Genomic DNA, 9,792 nt, shown 5'->3' with positions numbered 1-9,792 from the left:
ATAGGGATTGATTTGTTAGATACATTTAGAGTGGTATTTGACTTACAAAAAGGAGGAAAAATGTAATGAAATGGAGAGAGGATTGAGGAGTGGATTTAGAAGAGTGAAAGCAGGATAGTGTGTGGATTGTAATTTGACATAGAGGTCTTCATTTGTGTAATCAGGCCCAAGGCCGAGACTCTGTAATTCGTTTATTATGAATGAATTGATGTTGTGTGCATAATTATATATATGTAGCCCGTGGAGATCCTCAAATGATAGTTTTCTCTGTATTTGGTTGATATTGATGCTTGCTCTGCTTTCCACACTTTACAATAGATAAACACTGAGTTAAAAGAGTAATCAGTGAGTTAAATGTATCGTTTTTGTTCCGCAAGCGGAAAACCCAAAATACACAACAAATCGTCGCAAAACACATTTGGATTTAGAATCCAGACTTCAAATTTTATAAAAGGAGGTTTTTAAGGTTATCGAGTTCGTGGAACCCAATCACATCACTTATGTGGAGAGGAACAACTTGTTGAATTGCCGATTTTTGACTTTGCAATACAATCGCATCTAAAAAGTTATAGAGCAAGGTTGACAATCTATCGAGTCTGCAAAGGGTTATCACATCATCATAATGAAGCATAAGGAGTCTACCCAATTGAATATTGCGATTGCGATTGTGTGATTTAATCGCAGCCATTGGATCGCGATTAATTGCGACCGTTGGATCACCAAGCAGTTTTGGCTGCAATGGAGGGTTATCGGGCGCATTAAAGGTTGTAAGTAGTTTGGAGGCCCGACACCTGATTCCATTGAAGCACTACCACGTAGCAAAGGCGAAAGGAATAAAACCATATATCGGGCGGTTAACCCCTGATCCATTATTCCACCCAAAATCCATATCGACCGTCAGATCTCACAGATCTAGATCGACAGTTCTGAAGCATCGATGCATTGACTTCTGTCATACGGCAAGCGTGCCAATTATAAAAGGTAAAACTTCAGTGTTTCGGCTTGTTTTTCAGTGTATTTCAGTTTAAGAGGAAAACAGTCGGGTTTAGCTTAAAAGGGGATCCGCTGGGTGATTTTGGGGTTTTTGTGAATCCCACTTCTACACTGCGTCATGTGTGGTATTGGAGCAGAAGAAAAGGTTGTTTGTAGAAAAATTCCGCCAAGGAGTGGCATTGGTCGAGGAAGACTTGAAGCAAATGCAATTCTACTGGAAGAGGTACAGAGTCTGCGTATGAGAATGGAGACAATTGAGACTGCCTAGAGAAGAGAACCTGATGAAGGAGCTGAGAGTTCTTCAGAAGAATCTCCTGCAGAGGAGCTAGTAGATGAAGACAATCATACTGCCAAAATCATTAAGATGTTGGTGAATGTAGGAGGAAAATCTAAGGTGGAAATCCTTATATATGAAGGGAGTCTGAACGCAAAAGAGATAATGGATTGGATCAGATCCTTAGGCCAGTACTTTGACTATGAAGAGGTTGATGAGAGGAAGAAGATGAATTTTTCAGTTACTAGATTGAGGGGTCATGCAGCTATCTGGTGGGACGAGTTACAAACATCAAGAATGAAGAAAGGGAAGTCCAAGATCAAGCTATGGGACAAAATGGTAAGTAAAATGAAAGCTAAGTTTTTTCCTAAAGATTATCATTTGAATCTTTTTAAGAAATTGCAAAATTTAAGGAAAAAAAGGGATGTTTGTTAAATAATACATAGAAGAGTTTTATAGATTGAGTATTAGAGCAGGACATGTAGAGGATGATGTGGAAAAGATAGCTAGATATATCAATGGATTAAGGTATGATATACAAGATGAGATTAGCTTGTTAAGTGTGAAAACTATTGAAGATGCCTATCAAGCAATTTTGAAGGTAGAAGAGAAGATATTGAGGAAACAGAGTCAAAGGAATAGAGGAAAAAGCTCACCAAGAGGTAGGGGAACTACCAGACCAAGGGGACAACAACATCAGCATGAAGCGGGAAGCTCAAGTAGCAGACCACCACAGAGGGGAGAATCTAATAGAGGAAGATTTGTGCCTAGAGGAAGAGGGCAAGGGAGAGATGTTTGGTGTTATGCATGTGGAGAATGGGGACATATGTCATGGGATTGTCCTCATAATAAACCAACAAGTCAGAGGAATGTGAATGTGGCTAAGGCAAAGCCAGAACCACCTCGACCTATGGAGAAGGAAGAGCCCCCTGATGAAGGTGAATCATTGTTATTGAGAACGACTTTGCTTAGAGTAGAGCCCGGGATTGTAGAACCAGCACAGAGCAAGAATTTGTTTAGAATTACCTGTAAATCAAAAGGTAAGTGTTGCAAGGTAATAATTGACAGTGGAAGCACTGACAATATTGTTTCTATAGAGATGGTCGACAAGCTCGGATTAGTAGAGACCATGCACCCTACTCCTTACAAGGTATCATGGTTACAGAAGGGACATCAAATTATTGTGACTGAACAATGCAAGGTGGAGATACAAATTGGTACGCATAAAGATGTGATATTATGTGATGTAATGCCCATGGATGTATGCCATGTATTGCTGGGAAGACAGTGGAAATTTGATCAGAGAGCTATTCATGATGGAAGGAGAAACACTTATACTCTGGAGAAGGATGGAACTAAACACACATTGCTACCTTTGAAGGACAATTTTGACAAAGGAACACCTGTAAGTAGTATTATGTTGATAAGTGGAAAGGAGCTACTGCAAGAAGTAGTAAAGAATGAGGAGTTGCATTTTGTTATTGTGGGAAGACCAAAGTTAATTTTGACTTCCACAAACTTGGATGATTTGCCTGAAGAAATTAAAATGTTGTTAGATGATTTTGTTGATATTATTGTGGATGAGTTAGCAAATGCATTGTCATCGATCAAGAGTATTATTCATCACATTGACCTAATACCAGGAGCAAGTTTACCAAACAAGGTAGCATACAAATTACCTCCTCAAGAGAATGCAGAAGTTGGAAGACAAGTGCAGGAGATGATGGATAAGGGGCTAATCAGAGAAAGTCTTAGTCCATGTACTGTACCAATAGTAATCAGTCCAAAGAAAGGAGGAGAATGGCGTATGTACACAGATTCCAGAGCCATCAACAAGATCACAATCAGGTACAGATTTCCTTTGCCACACATGGATGATTTAATGGACTATTTGAGTGGATCAAAATACTTTACTAAAATAGATTTGAAGAGTGGATATCATCAAATAAGAATCCAAGAAGGAGATGAGTGGAAGACTGTATTTAAAACAAATAGTGGGTTGTATGAGTGGTTAGTGATGCCTTTTGGACTCACTAATGCACCTAGCACATTCATGAGATTAATGAATGAAGTCTTGAAAGAATATGCAGGCAAGTTTGTTATTGTTTATCTTTATGATATTCTAGATTTTAGTAAAAGTAAAGAAGAACATTTAGATCATATTAAGTTGGTCCTAAGAACTATGCAGAAAGAGAAACTACTGATAAATATGAAGAAATGTAGTTTCATGAAGGAAGAACTGGTTTACTTGGGATTTGTTGTTTCTAAGAAGGCTTGAAGATGGATCCAGAGAAAGTTCAGGCAATTTGGAACTGGCCTACTCCCAGAAATATATTTGAGGTAAGAAGCTTCCATGGTCTTGCAAGTTTTTACAGAAATTTTATCAAAGGCTTTAGTCAGATTTGTGCACCTATCCTTGAGACAATCAAGGAGATAAATTAGCCATTCAAGTGGATAGAAGCAACAGACAGAAATTTTAATTTGTTGAAGAAGAAAATCACAGAGGAACCAATTTTGGCTTTACCTGATTTTTTGAAAGTCTTTCAAGTAGAAGCAAATGCTAGTGGAGTTGCGGTTGGAGCAGTTTTGAGTAAGGAGCAAAGACCAATAGCATACTTCAGTGAGAAATCGAATGTTGCAAAGAAGAAATATTCTTCTTATGATAAAGAGTTTTATGCTATTGTGCAGAGCTTAAAGAAATGGAGACATTATTTGCTGCCAAAAGAATTCATATTGTTGTATTCAGATAATCATGCCTTATTGTTCATCAATAACTAGCCGAAGCTGAATAAAAAACATGCCAAGTGGGTAGAATTTCTGCAAATCTTTACTTTTGTAATAAAGCACAAGAGTGGTAAGTCAAATAAAGTAGCAGATGCATTAAGCAGGGTAAGTTTTATTGTGCAAGAATTCAAAGTGGGTGTTGTAGGGTTTGAGGAAATGATTGAAATGTACAAGGATGATGCAGATTTCAAAGATATCTATACAACAGTTTAGAATCCAATGAGTCATAACAGAAGTCAGTGGTTGGACTATCTCATTCAAGGAGGCCTATTAGTTTAAAAGCAACAAGTTGTGTATTCCCAAATGTTCCATGAGGGAAAACATAATAAAGGAGAAACATAGTGGAGGATTATCTAGTCACTTTGGACAAAATAAAAGCTTTGCTCAGGTGAATGCTTTTTATTATTGGCAAAAAATCCAGACTGATGTTAGGGAGTTTGTTGAGAAATTCAGGATATGTCAGCATGCAAAAGGAAGGAGTCAGAATACAAGATTGTATCAGCCATTGCCAATACCAAATCGACTGTGAGATGCAGTTAGCATGGATTTTGTTTTGGGATTACCAAAAACCCAGAGAGCGAATGATTCTATTTATGTAGTAGTAGATAGATTTTCCAAAATGGCACATTTCATTGCATGTAGGAAGACTATTGATGCAACACACATAGCTAATTTATTCTTTTCAAAAACTGTAAGATTACATGGATTGCCTGTAAGTATTGTGTCTGATAGAGATACAAAGTTTGTAGGGCATTTTTGGAGAACTCTTTGGAGAAACTAGGAGTTAACCTCAGTTTTAGTTCAACATATCATCCTCAAACAGATGCATAGACCGAAGTAGTAAATAGGAGCTTGGGGAATATTTGAGGAGTTTAGTGTATCAAAATCGTAAGCAATGGGATTTAGCACTAGCTGAGGCTGAGTTTTCTTATAATGTACTCCAAATCAAAGTATTGGAATGAGTCCATTTCAGATTTTTTTGGAATGAATCCAAGAGGTGTGTATGAGCTCAGGGATTTGAGTAAACAGGAGACCAGAAGTGCAAAAGCTGAAGAGTTTGTAGAACAGATGCAGAGATTACAAGAAGAAGTCAAAGGAAGATTACATGAAAGCAACAACAAATACAAACAGGGGGTAGATATGAAGATGAAAGAGAAGGAATTCCAAGTGGGAAATTTAGTGATGGTGTATTTGAGAAAAGAAATATTTCCTGTTAAAACTTACAATAAACTAAAAATGAAAAAGATAGGACCATGTAAAATTATAAGAAAGTTTTCAACTAATGCATATGAAAATGAGTTTCTAGAAGGGATTAGAATATCACCCATTTTTAATGTTGCATATTTGTATCCATACAAAGAGGCAGAGACAGAGTTACAGGAGGAAATTACAGGAGATGAAGTTCAAATGGTGAACTGGGAAGAACAAATGCCAAAGACAGCTAAGAAAGAAGTGGACGCTGTTTTGGAGAAGAGAGTATCCAAAAGAACCAGAGGACAGACTTATTTCCAATATCTAGTCAAATGGAAAGGATAGCCAGTGGAAGATGCTAGTTGGTTAACAACAGCATAATTGCAAAAGTATGGAGTAAGTCCTAAAAGTTTGAAGGACGATTCTTTTCTTCCCTGGGAGTCTAATGCAGGAGCATCCGGACTTAGCCAGCAATGTGAAATTTTGTTCACATGTTATGGCTAAACAAGTTGAAATTCATTGACTTGATGGGTCAAAAGGCAATTTTGACTGAGAGGGTTTGATCTCTCAAGAAATGAGTTGTATTTTATTATTGTAATAAGTTAGAAATTGTCTTATTTTAGGCTAAAGGATGAGTTGTTAGCATAGGTGTGAGATAGAGCTAGGAATTAGAAGACTTGCTGTTAGATTTAATAAAAATATGGATTGATTTGTTAGATACAGTTAGAGTGGTATTCGACTTACAAAAAGGAGGAAAAATGTAATGAAACAGAGAGAGGATTGAGGAGTGGATTTAGTAGAGCGAAAGCAAGATAGTGTGTGGATTGTAATTTGAGACAGAGGTCTTCATTTCTGTAATCATGCCCAAGGCCGAGACTCTGTAATTCGTTTATTATGAATGAATTGATGTTGTGTGCATAATTATATATATGTAGCTCGTGGAGATCCTCGAATGATAGTTTTCTCTGTATTTGGTTAATATTGATGCTTTCTCTGCTTTCCACGCTTTACAATAGATAAACACTGAGTTAAAAGAGTAATCAGTGAGTTAAATGTATCATTTTGGTTCCGCAAGAAGAAAACTTGAAATACACTAGAAATCGTAGAAAAACATATTCGGATTTAGAATCTAGACTTCAAATTTTTTAGACAGAGGTTTTTAAGGTTATCGGGTCTGTGGAACCCAATCGCATCGCTTTAGTGGAGAGGAACGACTTGTTGAATCGCCAATTTATGACTTTGCGATACAATTGGATCTGAAAAGCTATAGAGAAGGGTTGATAATCTATCGGGTCCACAAAGGGTTATCACATCGGCGTATTGAAGCATAAGGAGTCTAGCCAATTGAACATTGTGATTGTGATTATGTGATTTAATCGCAGCCGTTGGATCGCAATTAATCGCGACGGTTAGATCACCAAGTGGTTTTTACTACAGTGGAGGGTTATTGAGCACGTTAAAGTTTGTAAGTAGTTCTGGAGGCTAGACCCCCGATTCCATTGAAACATTGCCATGTAGCAAAGGCGGAAGGAATAAAACTGTATATCGGGTGGTTCACCCCCGATCCATTATTCCACCCGAAATCCCTAACGACAGTCAGATCTCACAGATCCAGATCGATGGTTCTGAAGCATCGACACGTTCACTTCTGGTGTACGGTAAGCGTGCCAATTATAAAAGGTAAATCTTCAGTGTTTCGGCTTGTTTTTTAGTGTATTTCAATTTAAGAGGAAAACAGTCGGGTTTAGCTTTAAAGGGGATTTTGAGGTTTTTGTGAATCTCGCTTCCATGCTATGTCAAACGCACATGCGCTTTTAGTGTGAAGAGCACACTCACATTTTTAGGAATAGGAATGCAAATGGAATTTTTTGAATCTAAAGTCTCTAGGAGGAAGCTTATGTGCACTATGAGTTGGTTTCTTTGGATATAGGTTCAGGATAAAAAAACTGATGGTATAGACCACAAATTATGAAAACATCATTTTTCAATAATATATATATATATCTATAGGATGACAAGTCTGTTGTCCATGAAACTACATACATATATAGATTTGACTCTCTCTCTCTCTCTCTCTCTCTCTCTCTCTCTATATATATATATATATATATATATATATATATATGTAGTTTCATGGACAACAGACTTGTCATCCTATATATATATATATATATATATATATATATATATATATATATATATATATATGAAAAATGATGTTTTCATAATTTGTGGTCTATACACTATTTTCAACACATTTCTCTCTTTACATATCTCAAAATATTAAAATACATGCCTCAATTATTTCCACTATAAATTTTTTAGCCATATATATATATAGACTTGTCCTCCTATATATATATCACGTTAAAGGATATTAAGACCAAAAATCTAAGAAAAGAAAAATGATTGTGTGATAATGTTAAGAACATTATAGGTTGCACTAATTAAACCTTGTAATTTGAAGGATATAATGACTTTATATATATATATATATATATTATTTTTTTTTATGAAAAAAATAGTCATGCACAACACTTTTGTTTTTTAGAAATATGCAAATTTTTGTAGCAAGATTCGATTATTTTGTTACTCAAAGGTTGCATTAACGATAAATACACATCATATTTTGCATGAAAACATACAAATTATAGGAGAACTCAAAATTCACATAGTTAGACACAATTTCTATAAAGAAAAATACTTATTTAAAAAAGTAATTCATTTGTTTGTACATTTCATATGTTTACTCTAACTTCGAGTTCATTGTGTAAGTACCTCTAGTCATTCCGATTCCAAGTTAATATATTGTTGTTTCTCAAGTTTGTATTGCCACTAATGTTCTTCCACCCACCCTTATGCTGAGGAATTTGTTTTCTTAGTAAGGCATAAGGATAATATAGTGACACATCTCTCCAACCTTATTTGAAATATTAAGACATCAGTTTGAATAATTGGTTAGGAAGAATGGAGGAGGAAAAATATACATGCCTAATTTTTCCATGTTGTTGTTGACTTATGAAAATGATGTTGTGTTACTCGCATATCATAGAGATAGCCTTCACGGACATCTTAATGCCCTTATCAAATTTTGCATTTCCTCTCAAATGAAATTTAGTATAAAAAGATAAAGGTAATGGTAATAGACACTTATAGTAAAAATATAACCATCACGATTAATAATGAGAAGTTGGAGGTAGTTCCTTCATAGAATACCAAGCCCACGATCTTGATTGCAATTGTAATTAGAAATCTTATTTGGACGAGTAAGTGCTAAGAGGCATGATTGTCCTCCATTCTACGCATAATAAATGAAAAGAAAATAAAAAATCTATAGTGTTGAAATTGAGAAAATCAATTTTTAAAACATTAGTAAAAAGTTTATTTTATATAGTTTTTGACTACGAGCCTCTATAAATATTATTGGCAATAAATTTAAAAATAATGAGAAAAATTTCTTAATAGAGAAACTAGTCCTATATAACCCATTACATTTTAAAATAGGGTAAACAAAAATGTTATTTTTTAAATAATAAGTATTATGTCAATATCCACACACACATATATAGATAGATTATTGATGCATGTCAAGATAAGGGTTGTTATAGTGATGAAATGAAATATATTAGAAAATAATGTTAAGAAGAATATTTTCATAATAAACCATTAAACATTTAAAGATTTGGTAAAAACAATTGTGAAAAAACACATTGTGAAAATAAAAGTATTTTATCTTAAAATCAATGTAATGATTATATATACTCTCACACAATAACACTATCTTTAATTAAAAAAATAAAAAATTCATCCTTTATTCAATTTATATTCTCATTTCACTTGAAAACACAAAAAATAGAAAATTGGAAGGAAGCAATGCTTATACTTTGGAAGTGATTAGAAATTAAAAGAAATATGTACGTGATGTTACCATGTTGTCTATATAAAATATTAACACACAAATACTAAAATTAAAACTAAAAATATGAATATTTGAATTCTTTACCTATAAAATTACAAACATACATTTTTACAATTTTTGGACGCGTAGGTTTTATTTCTCATTTTAAATTATATTTTTAATATATTTTATTATTAAAAATGATTAAAAAGTATTTTGGTTATTCACATAAATTCTCTCTTTCAATATATTAAAATCAATATTGCTGAAAGTGACAATACCACATTTATAATCTCTCAGGATATTGAGGAATTTTAAATAAGTTAATGACGATTTCAATTGGTCTTGTTTGTATATAAGCTCAAAATAATATATATTTTAAATGTGATGAGATATAACTATGATATTAATATTATTTTTATTTTTATTTTTATTTTATATTTTATATTTTAAATATATCACAAATGTGTAAGTATTCATTTAAAAATAATATAATTGAATAATTTTTTTCCATTTTGTATAACTATTTTTAAAATATATTTCCAAAATTTATTAATAAAAAATAATTTTAAAAAATTTAATCCTGGATTGTTAAAATTTACTTCATCAAACATAAACCTATTTTAACACATTTATTTAAACTAATTTATAA

This window comes from Pinus tabuliformis, chromosome 1_2 (assembly GCF_031772625.1).
Source record: "Pinus tabuliformis cultivar Carrire ecotype Pingquan chromosome 1_2, CPIR1, whole genome shotgun sequence".
NCBI lineage: Eukaryota > Viridiplantae > Streptophyta > Pinopsida > Pinales > Pinaceae > Pinus > Pinus tabuliformis.
The sequence above is the reverse complement of the archived record's forward strand: the minus strand, read 5'-3'. Positions refer to the sequence as shown.